The sequence below is a fragment of the Panthera uncia genome (assembly GCF_023721935.1).
Source record: "Panthera uncia isolate 11264 chromosome D3 unlocalized genomic scaffold, Puncia_PCG_1.0 HiC_scaffold_8, whole genome shotgun sequence".
Lineage (NCBI taxonomy): Eukaryota > Metazoa > Chordata > Mammalia > Carnivora > Felidae > Panthera > Panthera uncia.
In genome coordinates, this window is record NW_026057586.1 from 84,358,276 (window position 1) to 84,371,108 (window position 12,833).

Consider the following 12,833-nt stretch of genomic DNA (forward strand, 5'->3'; position numbering starts at 1 on the left):
CCCCGCACCGCCGCCCCTTTGTCTGCACCCGCCGCTGCCGGGGAGCCGATCTCCAGCCGCCCGCCGTCCGGCCCCCAGACTCTATTGAGGACCGGAATGGGAGGAAGGTGTGAAGGAAGACCCAGAGGCCTGGGGCTTCTGGTCATCTCGGTTAGTTGCGCGTTTTCTGAAAAGTGTGCCCAGAATTGGCAAGTCACACCCGAGAGCTCTGTTCAGTGCTGACCGCAGCCTGCTAGCGTGGGGCTGATTGATTCTTTTTCTTTTTCTTGTATCTATCTCACCAGACCCAGGGTGAGAAATCCTTGGAAATAAGCTAGGAGGAGCTGCCCACCGCAGGTTAAGTTTAGGGAGTGTCTTCTCTGCCCTCCGCTCCCTCCGGGGAAGGCCCCAGGGTGCGGAATCCCTGGAAAAAACTGAAAGCAGCTGCCTACAACAACTGAAGCTTGAGAAGGACCATCTCTGCACTCTCCTTTCCTCCAGGGAAAGACCGAGTGTTAAAAATCCCTTGAAACAAGCCCAGCACTTGCTCCATTCGTTTGAGAAAAGCCTCTTTTATTCGCCCCAGCCGCTTGGACGAAAGCCCTGGTTACTGTCCCGTCCTCCCTCCTCCCCGCAGGGATCTCCTTTAAAAGCTTTTGAAAGGGACTGGAGAGGAGGCAGCAACAGCCTGCTCAGGGCTGCTGCAGCAGAGGGCGGCCAGCATTTCACTCTCATGGACCATGGCAACCCCAGAAGCTTTGTGGCTCCTGGGAGGAATTCGCAGCTGTCAGGGAAGCCCAGGGTTTTGCAGCGACTCAGGGGTGGATAAGGGGCCCAGGGCCCCCTCCTCCCCGCGGTAGAAAAGAATAATCAGGAGGGCCACCTCTTGGCTGACCTTTATTCAAAGCACTGTTCAGCTGGACCAACAGGCTCGCCCAGAGCAAAGGGAGGGAACCACACTGGAATTGCTGGAAGTTCTGAACAAAGTGAATTTACCTGCTGCCCTTTCCCCTCGATTCACGTTTTGAATAACAAAATTTATATTTCTTAATTCAACACTGCCCTCGTTTGTAAGCTTCGAGGTCAAAGTGGTGGGGGCACCCCTGAAATCCAGTATCCATATTCCTAATCTGAAAGGCTCACCTCACCCCCTCATCTGAAGGCTTTTCAGCTGTAATAAGCAACCTATATAATCATAGATGCCATAGAATGAGGTCATTGTTAATGGTGAGGTGCAACTATAATCACTTCTGTTTGTCTCTTTACTCATTCTACTGAGCCTGTCTTTATTTTAAAACGCTGATGTTTTGTTCCTTATAGATATTTTCGCATTAATCTCTATTTTTTAATACTGCATTAACATGTTATTTCTCTAAACTAGTGAGTTCAGTGCCCCTTAAATTTTGTGACCAAGGCCTACCCCCAGCCCTGCCACCTGAACACTGACTGCTCTGTCCCACAGAGTGACAGTGTTAAGACTAAAGAACATGCTCAGGCCTACCTCAAAATAAACATTTACGTTATTCCATTTTTAGATTTAGCCACTGACCCTTTTTAAATGCACATCTTTTGTAAAAGTTTTAGAACAGCTCAATAGACAAGACTTTGGAAGATGGAGGGAAGCAGCAGAAGTAGAAAGCCTGGAAGGGTCTCCCAGATCTTCCTTTTACAAAGTGGGGAAGTTGGGGCACCCGGAGGGCTCACCTGGTGGAGGATGTGACTCTTGATCTCAGGGTTATGGGTTCAGGCCTCATGTTGGGTGTAAAGATTACTTAAAAATAAAAAAAATTTTTGGTAATATTTATTTTTGAAAGAGACAGAGTAGAGCAGGGGAAGGGCAGAGAGAGAGGGAGACAGAATCTGAAGCAGGCTCCAGGCAATGAGTGGTCAGCACAGAGCCCAACGCGGGGCTTGAATTCATGAACCATGAGATCACGACCTGAGCGGAAGTCGGATGCTTAACCCACTGAACCACCCAGGCGCCCCCTTAAAAATAAAATCTTGGGGCGCCTGGGTGGCTCCGTCGGTTAAGCGTCCGACTTCAGCTCAGGTCACGATCTCGCGGTCCGTGAGTTCGAGCCCCGCGTCGGGCTCTGGGCTGATGGCTCGGAGCCTGGAGCCTGCTTCCGATTCTGTGTCTCCCTCTCTCTCTGCCCCTCCCCCATTCATGCTCTGTCTCTCTCTGTCCCAAAAATAAATAAACGTTAAAAAATAATAATAATAAAAATAAATAAATAAAATAAAATCTTAAAAAAAATAATGTTTTCTGGGGAAGATGAGGTGGGAAGGTGGGCAGAACAATGTTGCTTTTCATTATAAACTCTCATATGCTTTATTTTTTAAAACCATGTGCATGCACTTCTCTGATTCCCCCCCACACACAAAAAAATTTAAGATCCTCAACTAAAATTTAGAGTAAGGAATATTCTCTATAAAGTGATAGATGTTTGTGGTTTGTTTCTACACAGCTCTTTAGCATTAATTCTTTTTGTGCTAGTTTTCCACAGTACTGCAGCTTTATTATTTTATTACCTGTCTTACTGAGCCTCTACTGGAATGTAAGTTCCAAGAGAGCAAGGATTTGTTGACTCTTATGTATTGCTCTCGCTGCATCCCCAGAATAACACTTGGTTATTAAAAAAGATGGAGTGCTAAGACTTCAGGTTCTAAATAACTGGGGAATTTTCTGCTGTATTTTCCCCTTTTTTTTAAAGGGGAGCCTGAGTGGCTCAGTCGGTTAAGCATCTGACTTCGGCTCAGGTCATGATCTCATGGTTCGTGGGTTTGACCCCTGTATCAGGCTCTGTGCTGACAGCTCAGAGCCTGGAGCCTGCTTCAGATTCTGTGTCTCCCTCTCTCTCTGCTCCTCCCTGACTCGTGCTCTCTCTCTCTCAAAAATAAACATTTAAAGAAATTTAATAATTCATTGCTATTTAGAAATATTTTAAATCTCAAAAAAAAATTTTTTTAAGAAATAGTTTTTCCCGCCATTCAAAAACAACACACACTATAAAATAGTGGTTGGAGAGTCCTTTGTAAATTGCTATAAAGATGTGAGGATTTATAGAGCTTCTGAAATAGAAAATGAAACAAAGTCCGTCAAAACAAAAACATCCCTTAAAAGTAAATTTTCTTTCTCTTTCTCTTTTTTCTTTTAAGTTCCTGAACCATGATAGATAATTAAATAATAATAATTAAATTATATACTTAGATAATAATTTAAAATGTAACTCATAAGAGATAGTCCATGATTAAAATAATCTTTATTTTCATGATCTAAATAATCTTTATTTAAATGAAAATAATCATTTTCACTCTGTTATTTTTTAAATTACATCTAGTTTTATTAGTGTTATTTCAGAAACCAGAGTCAAATTAGTTTCATTCATCCAAAAAATATTTACTGAACCCCTACTGTGTCCCAAGCACTGTTCCAGGTTTGGGAAGGGACAGCAGAGAAGTCCTGTCCTCCAGCCTTGACTTTTACTGCTATCTGGTTTGCTAAGTCAAGGTGTAGTAATCACTGTTCCATGAATTCGCTGGCTTTATGCCCACAGTGGATATAATGCACCAGTCCATGCCTTTTGTCAATTTCATTCAGCTCTGCTAAAAATTTAGAGAGAAAATTACAAAATGAGCTACGAGAAAAATATTTAAGTTAACCCTAATGTTTAAGGAAATATTTACATTCCCTTGCAAAGGTAAGGACCTATGGCTGGTTTGTTTAATGAGAAAGTGACTATCCCATATATATACTGAATCGTTATGCTGTGCACCTGAAAAGAATATGTTATATGTCAACAACAGCTCGGGGGGGGGGGGGGGGGGGGGATACTAATCCGGAGCAAAACAGTCTTCAACATCAAAGAAAGGACACAGAAAATAAATCCCACAATATATGATGAAGCAGACACACACTATTTGGGGCCAAAAAGTAATTTTATCACTGAATCAATGAAGACTGTATGGGGGCATCTGGCTGGCTCAGTCCATAGAGCATATGACTCTTGATCTCAGGGTCATGAGCTTCTAGCCTCACATTGGGGGTGGAGATAAATTAAAAAAAAAAAAAAAAAAAAGACTGCTATACCTATTTTATACAAAGAACACTGACAGGGGGCACCTAGCTGGCTCAGCTGGTAGAGCATGCAATTTTTGGATCTCAGGGTTGTAAGTTCAAACCCCACTTTGGGTGTAGAGATTACTTAAAAAGATCGAAAGAAAGAAAGAAAGAAAGAAAGAAAGAAAGAAAAGGAAGAAAGGAAGAAAGAAAGCTGATGAAAGAAAGAAAGAAAGAAGAAAGAAAGAAAGAAAGCTGATGATAGTAGTTCCATGGAATTTTTCAAAAAGCGAAATGCAAGAATGACAAGCTAAATTTAAATTCCTGTCATCACTTCTCAAAGGGAGCCATCTTGTGACAACAAAAGCTGTATTGTACACGTCGAGTTAACAAAGAACAATATCAGTAGGGCGCCACACATCATGATGTAAACTGTATTTAAGGCCTTCTAAATAGACTGGTGCTTTGAGTGCATGTAGTTTCATGATGAGGGGGTTGAATAAGATGACGTATAAAGTTCCTACCACAAACATTTTTAAGATTCTGTGACTTTTCTCCAGTAAAGCAAAACATTTGTGAAATCGGTGGTTGATGCAGCCGTTCAAACCTAATTCAGTAAATATTTGTTGAGTGCATGAAAAGCTGCTCCTATCTCCAGCAAAAATCAAGCACACTCAAACAAATACATGTATACCCATGTTCACAGCAGCACTATTCACAGCAGCCAAAAGGTAGAAACAAGCCAAATGTCCATCAGCAGATGAATAGGTAAACAAAGTATGGTACATAAATACAATGAAATATTGCCCAGCCAAAAGAAAAAATAATAAACTACTGACCCACGCTACAATCTGGATGAACCTTGAAAGTATGATGCTAAGGGAAAGAAGCCAGACAAAAAGGCACATATTGTGCCTCTGTTTATATGAAATATCGGGAATAGGTCAACACATAGAAATAGAAAGTAGGTAGTGGTTGCCAGAGGCCGAGGCACCAGCTTAATGGGTGCCGATCTCCTTTTGGAGTGATGTAAATGTTTGAAACTAGATAGCGTTGGTGGTCGCACAACATTGTGAATGTACTAGATGCTACGGAGTTGTAGGCTCTAAAATGGTTAATTTTACGGGGCACATGGTCGGCAAAAGCATCGTTGGTTAAGCGTCCGACTTCAGCTCAGGTCCTGATCTCACGGCTCATGGGTTCGAGCCCCATGTCGGGCTCTATGCTGACAGCTTGGAGCCTGGCGCCTGCTTGGGATTCTGTGTCTCCCGCTCTCTGCCCCTCCCCCACTCACACTCTGTCTCTCTCTCCCTCAAGAATAAACATTTAAAAGAATATTTAATAAAAACAAAATGGTTAATTTTATGCTATGTGAATATTATTTCAACAAAATAAATAATAAATTAATAACTATTGTCCTTTTTAAAGTTCATTTATTAAAAAAATTTTTTTATTAGTTTTCTTTATTTTTGAGAGGCAGTCCTTCTCAACTCTAATATTCTATTATTTTACAGACCCAGCTCTTCCTTATGTGTTCAGTCCTGACCACAGCCATATTGGGTCTGAAGTCTTAACAAAAAAGACCAAAATTGAATTTGGACTGTAAATCTAATGGAGGGTGCATAGGGCATTGCCAGCCCCCGCCCGGACTTGCATTCAAATAAAACGGCTCACTCTCACTGAGACAGCTTCTAAAATGAAAGGCTCAAAACAAAATAGGCACTATCTAGTACTATCCTCAATCCTATGACCTGGAGACACCAGATCGTCCTTAAGTGATTTCAACTACAATGTTAATAGCAGATTAAAACTAGTTTATTTAACTCTGTAGTAGTATATTAACCTCTCTGACTTCATGCCTCACGGGCTACATGAGGATAAGTGGGTGTGTTTTTCTGGGTATATGTTTGTTTCTTGTGAACAGGTCAGTTGGATACACTTGGGATACTCTTAATGGTTGTCAGTGGGACAGTTATCAGGTCTTCCTGGAGGAAATAGTTTCAACAACAAAAAAGAAGAGGCAAAACTGTGTGTATAATATGCCATTTTTAATTTTTTTTTTTTTTTTTTTTTTTTGAGAGAGAGAGAGACAGACCGTTAATGGGAGAAGGACAGAGAGAGAGGGAGACACAGAATCCAAAGTGGGCTGCAGGCTCTGAGCTGTCAGTGCAGAGCCCGACGCAGGGCTTGAACTCGGGACTGGCGAGATCGTGACTTAGGTCGAAGATGGACACTTAACTGGCTAAGCCACCCAGGCGCGCCCTTTTTTTAAATAAGAAAGGGAGAGATGTCTACACAAATGTTTAATGGAAGTATTTACGTAAAGCAAAATATTAATATGCTTTTCTTGTCTTTTGTTATACCTGAGCTTGAGCCTAGACAGCCTAAGGCATCCACTTGCAGTGACTGAGATGGGAGTGAGTCTAAGTTGGGTTGTTACCTGAGAAGAGCAAAGAAAAAGAAGGAATTTAATATTCAGGTTTTGACCTTTATTGAGAGGTAATTTGTTTACCCTACAATTCACCCATTGAAAGCATATAATTCAATGGTTTTTAGTATATTACATTATTACTTTTTTAATTGTGGTAAAAAAAACATATAACAAGAATTTGCCATTTTAACCATTTTTAAGTGTATGACTCGGGGACATTAGTTGCAGTCACCATGTTGTGCAACCCAAAACAGAATTTTGCAGAGAAGAATGGCTTGATATTCCAGCATTGTCAAGTGAGAAAGGCTTATCAAAAACTCCTTTACCTCCCATGTGTCATACCAAGGGCCTGGAAGACTTTCGACTTTCTGCTGTGTTGCACAGAAAAAACCCTGGTCTGGCATTAAGGCTTAGCCAGGAGGCTGGAGATGGGAAGAAAGGGGTTGTGGCAGAGAAGAACTAAGAATGTTGTACTTCAGGCCTGGGAGTTGATGAAGACGAAATGAAGAAGAGAGTCAGGGGAGGACGGCAGATCCACAGGTTGACATCTAGGGCAAAGAAGAGAAGCCTTTGTCCCCAGTCTACATTTAAGAGTCTGGAAGAAACCCCGTAGGCAGCGTGGTAGTTCCACGCCAACATTGTTAGGAAGATGGCCGCCAAGGTCAGGCACGAGGAAGATCCGGTTTGCGCTTCTGGGCCTCCCTGGGACGCTCGGTGGCGTGAATGGCTGGTTGCGTGTGTGTGTGCCTGCTCTGGGAGCCACTGTGGCAGCATCGCAGCGTGGCAGAGGCTCAGAGGTGCCTGCTGTGTGGGTGGGAGGAGGGGAGGCTGAGTCAGCGGGAGGAGGCACGGAGTCCTAACTGAGCCAAGAAAGAGCATATGTGAGTTGCAGACTCCAAGCACACACTTGGACACAGAACCAGGACAGCCACCCGCCCAAGAACTCAGCTGTGGCTGACATTGCCGAATGCCTCCCCAACATCCCTTAGCCCTTTTTTTTTTTTTTTTTTTTACCTAATAAACCCTGATTATATTTGACATGGCAATGTGCCCAAGAATTTATGCTCACTTACTCAGACTTTCCCTAAGAAAGTCAGCTAGAGGCACTTCTGGGAAAGCTTTTCCTTCCCTGTTAAATGGAGACAAACACAGATGTGCTATCTGGAGCCAAAGCAGCTATGTTGTTACCCCGAGGTAATTAATGAGCATGAAGACAAAACCCAACAGGCCAAGGTGGCCAAACAGAAAGACTGAAAAATTCCTCTCTTGGGAAGACACCTATTCATCAGGGGCAAATATTTGATAAGAACCAAAACAGCTATTTAGAACAATAAAATAAATATTCAAGGGCTAACAGACGGGTTGAAAAGGAACTTTATGAAGAAACTAGAAATGGTTACTGAGGATTTTCATTGCTTTTCTGTATGTTGTGTGTAACTGTATCTTACTCCAAATTCTTCATAAAATGTACACCACTTGTTAATGCTTTGTGAATTTGAAATTTGCTTTTGGGGGGCACCTCGGTGGCTCAGTCAGTTAAGCGTCTGATTTCGGCTCAGGTCAGGACCTCGTGGTTAGTGAGTTCGAGCCCCGCGTCGGGCTCTGTGCTGACAGCTCAGAACCTGGAGCCCGCTTCGGATTCTGTGTCTCCCTCTGTCTCTGCCTCTCCCCTACTCGCATTCTGTTTGTCTTTCTGTCTCAAAAATGAATAAACGTTAAAAAAAAAATTTGCTTTTGGGAGATGCCACATAGATCTGAGTCCTGCTCCAAGGTAAACATGGTTCGGGAGAGACACAAAGCTGCTTCTAGGAGTTTTCCCTCAGTGGAGAGTCCTCAAGTGACCCTTGAAGTTTTGTAATGCACATAATCCATCTACAAGCACGTGTAGTATTTTCACATACAAATCATCTCATTGTTCTGAACTTTGCTAGAGAAGGTAGGTTATCGTACCTACCTATCGTAGGTATAAAAATATCGTTGATATTTTTAATTGTTTTTAACATTTATTCATTTTTGAGAGATGGAGAGAGAGCATGAGTGGGGGAGGGGCAGAGAGAAATGGAGACACAAAATCCAAAGCAGGCTCCAGGCTCTGAGCTGTCAGCACAGAGCCCGATGAGGGGCTTGAACCCATGGACCACGAGATCATGACCTGAGCTGAAGGCAGGCGCTTAACCGACTAAGCCACCCAGGCACCCCTACCATATTCTTGTTTAACTTTTGGCATACCTGGGTAGGTCTCAGATTGAACATTAATGCCAACCATATGAATTATATACTTTTTCTCCAGTATCTTCAACGTATTTTTCTCTACCGACTCCTTGTTAACATGTAAATATATTCAAGCTCCTTTATCTTAAAAACAAAGTGAGGGGTGCCTGGGTGGCTCAGTCGGTTAAGCGTCTGATTTCAGCTCAGGTCATGATCTCACCGTTTGTGAGTTCAAGCCCCAAGATGGGCTCCATGCTGACAGCTCAGAGCCTGGAACCTGCTTCACATTGTGTGTCCCTCTCTCTCTCTCTCTCTCTGCCCCTCCTCCACTCATGATGTCTCTGTCTCTCTCTCTCTCAAAAATAAATAAACATTAAAAAAATAAAAAAAAAACAAAAAACAAAGTGAAACAGAACAAGACTCTCCTTCAACACATCTGCACTTTCCCAGCCAAGTTTCTTGAACAAGCTTTCTATGTCCGATGTCCCTGTTTCCCCATTGCAATCTGGCTTTTGCCCACATTGCTTAGAAGTTGTTACTGCCAATATCATCGATGACCACTGGGTCATTTAGTGAACCAAGTGACGTGGCTATTACTGATGACTCCGGCAATAGGAGTTTCAGCTGAGCAGTGGAGGCAAGAATTTCACCTACTTGATCTATTAGCAGCATCTTCACTGTTGGCTATTCCCTCTGTGGTATATTGCAAAAAGCAGCTACAATTATTCATGCCAAAGTCCATTGGAAGAGCTACCTAGATAACCCGTAGCTGGCTGCAGTTAGGGACTGTCAGGGAGCCCAACTGAGACCAGAAGAACTACCCAAATAAGCACCGACTAAATTTCCAATCTACGGAATTATGAGCTAAATAAATAGTTGCAGTTTTAATCCCCTGTCTTGAGATGGATTGTTACTTAGCAATAGCTAACTGATACATCCTCCTTTCATATCTGCTTCTCATCCTGTGTCTCCTACAGTATCACACCCTTCTTGTTTTCTTCCTTCTTTACTGGCTATTCCTCCTCGATCTCTTTTTCAAGACTCTCTCTACCTACTCCTTAATATTAATGTGCCTCAGGGATCTGTTCAGTTCCCTCTTCTCTTGCCACCCATCTTTTTCTCTGTATAATCCCACCAATTTACTTATTTTCAATTACTATCTCTGTACAAACAATTGCCAGATCCACATCTCCAGCCCTTAATTCTTGAATTTCAAATTGGTATGTACAAATGGATGTTGGAGGGGCGCCTGGGTGGCTCAATCGGTTAGGCCTCTCTGACTCTTGATTTCAGCTCAGGTCATGATCTCACAGCTCCTGACCTTGAGATTATTAAATATTAAAATATTAACAAAATATTAAAATATGAAATATTTTTAAAACAACCAAATGGATGTTGGATATCTCCACTTCAATTTATTCAGTAAATATTTATTGTGTCATAGACACAAATTACACATATTCAGGACAGAACTCCTAACTCCTCCCATACCTACTTAATTCCTTAATTCCTATCCATGTGCAAGCAGGTCAAATTCTTGCAGTTAATCACCAAGTTCTGTCAATTCTATCATATTTGTTGTAAATCCATCTATACCTCTCTCCCCTTCCTGCCACTGGAGTCTAGACCACCATTATTATGGGACAGTTGCAATGCAAAAAGTAATGTCCTTCCTTCTGGATAACAGCAACATTTGATTGTTGGTCTTCCTGACTCATGTTATTGACTTTCAGTCCCTTATCTGCCTTGTTATCAGAGAGACCTTTTTATAAGGCAGAGGTGACAGGGGCATCTGGGTGGCTCAGTCAGTTAAGCGTCCAACTTCGGCTCAGGTCATGATCTTGCAATTCACAAGTTCAAGCCCTGTGTTGGGCTCTGTGCTGACAGCTCGGAGCTTGGCTCCTGCTTCAGATTTTGTGTCTCCCTCTCTCTCTGCCCCTCCCCCACTTGCACTCTGTCTCTCTCTCTCTCTCTCTCTCTCTCAAAAATAAACATTAAAAAAATTGAAAAAATAAATAAATGAGACTGTTCTGTACTAAATAACTACAAAATACTGATTAAGTAAATTAAAGATTAAATAAATGAAAAGTCCCATATTCATGCATTGGGACACTTAGTATTAAGATGGTGAATCCCCTTGAAGCTTCCCAGATTTAACACAATTCCTATCAAAATCCCAACCAGACTTTTTCAGAAATGGAAAAGTTGATCCTAAAATTCTTATGGAGCCGACGAGGGGCTCGAACTCACGAACTGAGAGATCATGACCTGAGGTGAAGTCGGCCGCTCAACCGACTGAGCCACCCGGGTGCCCCTCTCGCCGCTACTTCCTTAAATCTTAGGAGAATCATAGAAAAGAGATGAAAATAAGGACAAAGAGAACAGGAGTGGTGCCAACAGGGTACTTTTTTTTCCCTTTCCCTATGGTGTATATTTGGAAGTTGGAAGGCAGATAGAACACCTGCCTTTATTAGAGAAAATAAACCTTAAAGTAACTTCAGAGGGGATACTGATAAGGTGCAGGACCCTGGGGAAGCTGATCACTGGAGACACCGGGTACTGCAAACGATGGGAATGAATTACGGCAGGGCCTCGTGTCACTGGACACTTGTGGCCACTTTAGGACTCTCTTCTTTCTTCCACAGGGTATCTTTTTTAGCCAGGTTTGGGCCTTTGTATTCCTTCCTGAAGTTTCTAAATCCCAACAGGATGATCCGATTGGCTCAGCCTAGGTCGCCAGGCTGTGTTGCAGACGCCGGGGATCCAGGAGAGGGCACAGCGCTGCCTCTTTGGTTCCCTATCGGGAAAAGGGGCCTAGGACCTAGCTCAAGATTCCCCAAGTTGGAATGGTGTTTGGATTCTAGGCAGCCAGAAAGGATAAACGTCTACCTCCCTTTCTAAGAGCAAAACATTTCAGTTCAAAGCAGTCATAAGGACAACTACTGTATTTGAACCAATATCTCATCAGTCAAAATGGTTAGAGTACAATGTCAACCTTCCCCAAATGTTAAGGATGACAGTTGCTTGCCAGGGCTTTTCATGTTGTTCCCCTCGGGAAGACATTCCATCACTTAATGAGTTTAATGAGATTTTTTTTTAATTTCTTAAATTATCGTTATTCTATCAAAAATCATGAACAGGGATTAGAACCCATCACATCAAATCTTCCATTTTACCGTTTGTCCACAGGGCCCTAGGACCCACAAGTCTTCTCAGCATCCTCAGTCAATTTTCTAAATGTGGTACCACGGTGCTTTTTCCTTTGTAACTATGTGGACACCATAAAAGCAAAAATTAGCACCTTTGGTGGGGAAGTTAATTTTAGTTCAGAATGTTCCTTTTGTCATTATAGAGCAAGGCTTCAGGCTGCTAAAGTTAATTCTCATTTCTGTGTTTATTTCAAGGAGCTTAAGTGCAAAAGAAAATTAGTTTGTATTTTTTTCCATTCTATAATCTTTATATAGTGCTTCTGGTTTGGCAGTACAAATACAAACAAATGATCAACGACCACACACACACACACACAGGCTTTAATGCTAAATGCATAAAGTCGTAAGACAAATTCTATCTAAGTGATTGATTTACATATGACATCTCCTTCAGAAAACAGCAAATGAAGATGGTCAAATAGTATTGCTCAAGGGGAAGAAAAATACAACCTCTTCCGTGCAGAAAACTTGACTTTCCAGCTACTCATACCTGTAAAAATTTGCCTTAGAAAACTACCTGCCAGGCGGCACCTGAGTGGCTCAGTCGGTAGAGGGTTGAGTGTCTGCTTAGGCTCAGGTCATGATCTTGCGGTTAGTGAGTTAGAGCCCTGCACTGGGCTCCTTGCTGACATCTCAGAGCCTGGAGCCTGCTTCCAGATTCTGTGTCTCCCTCTCTCTCAGCGCTCTCTCTCAAAAATAAATAAACATGAAAAAGAGAAAAGAAAAGAAAAGAAAAGGAGAGGATTGGAGAGAAGAGAAAACAAAAAAGAAAAGAGAAAAGAAAACCCCCTGCCAGGAAAGCCAGCCACTTATATTTTCCATGTCTTCAAGCTAAAAATACACCCAGAGCGTTAACAAGCAATAACGCACTGCTCCAGATCTTTGCGTCTGAACAGCAACGGCTAATTACTTGTAATACTGTATCCTTCTGAGGACAGGAAGT

General features: G+C 42.3%; 1 long non-coding RNA gene across 1 annotated transcript in view; it reads left to right on the forward strand.

The window, feature by feature from the left end:
• LOC125914222 (uncharacterized) overlaps window positions 1–12,833 on the forward strand; it is a 37,491-nt gene that overhangs the window by 20,430 nt on the left and 4,228 nt on the right. The gene's annotated exons all lie outside the window — the stretch shown is intronic.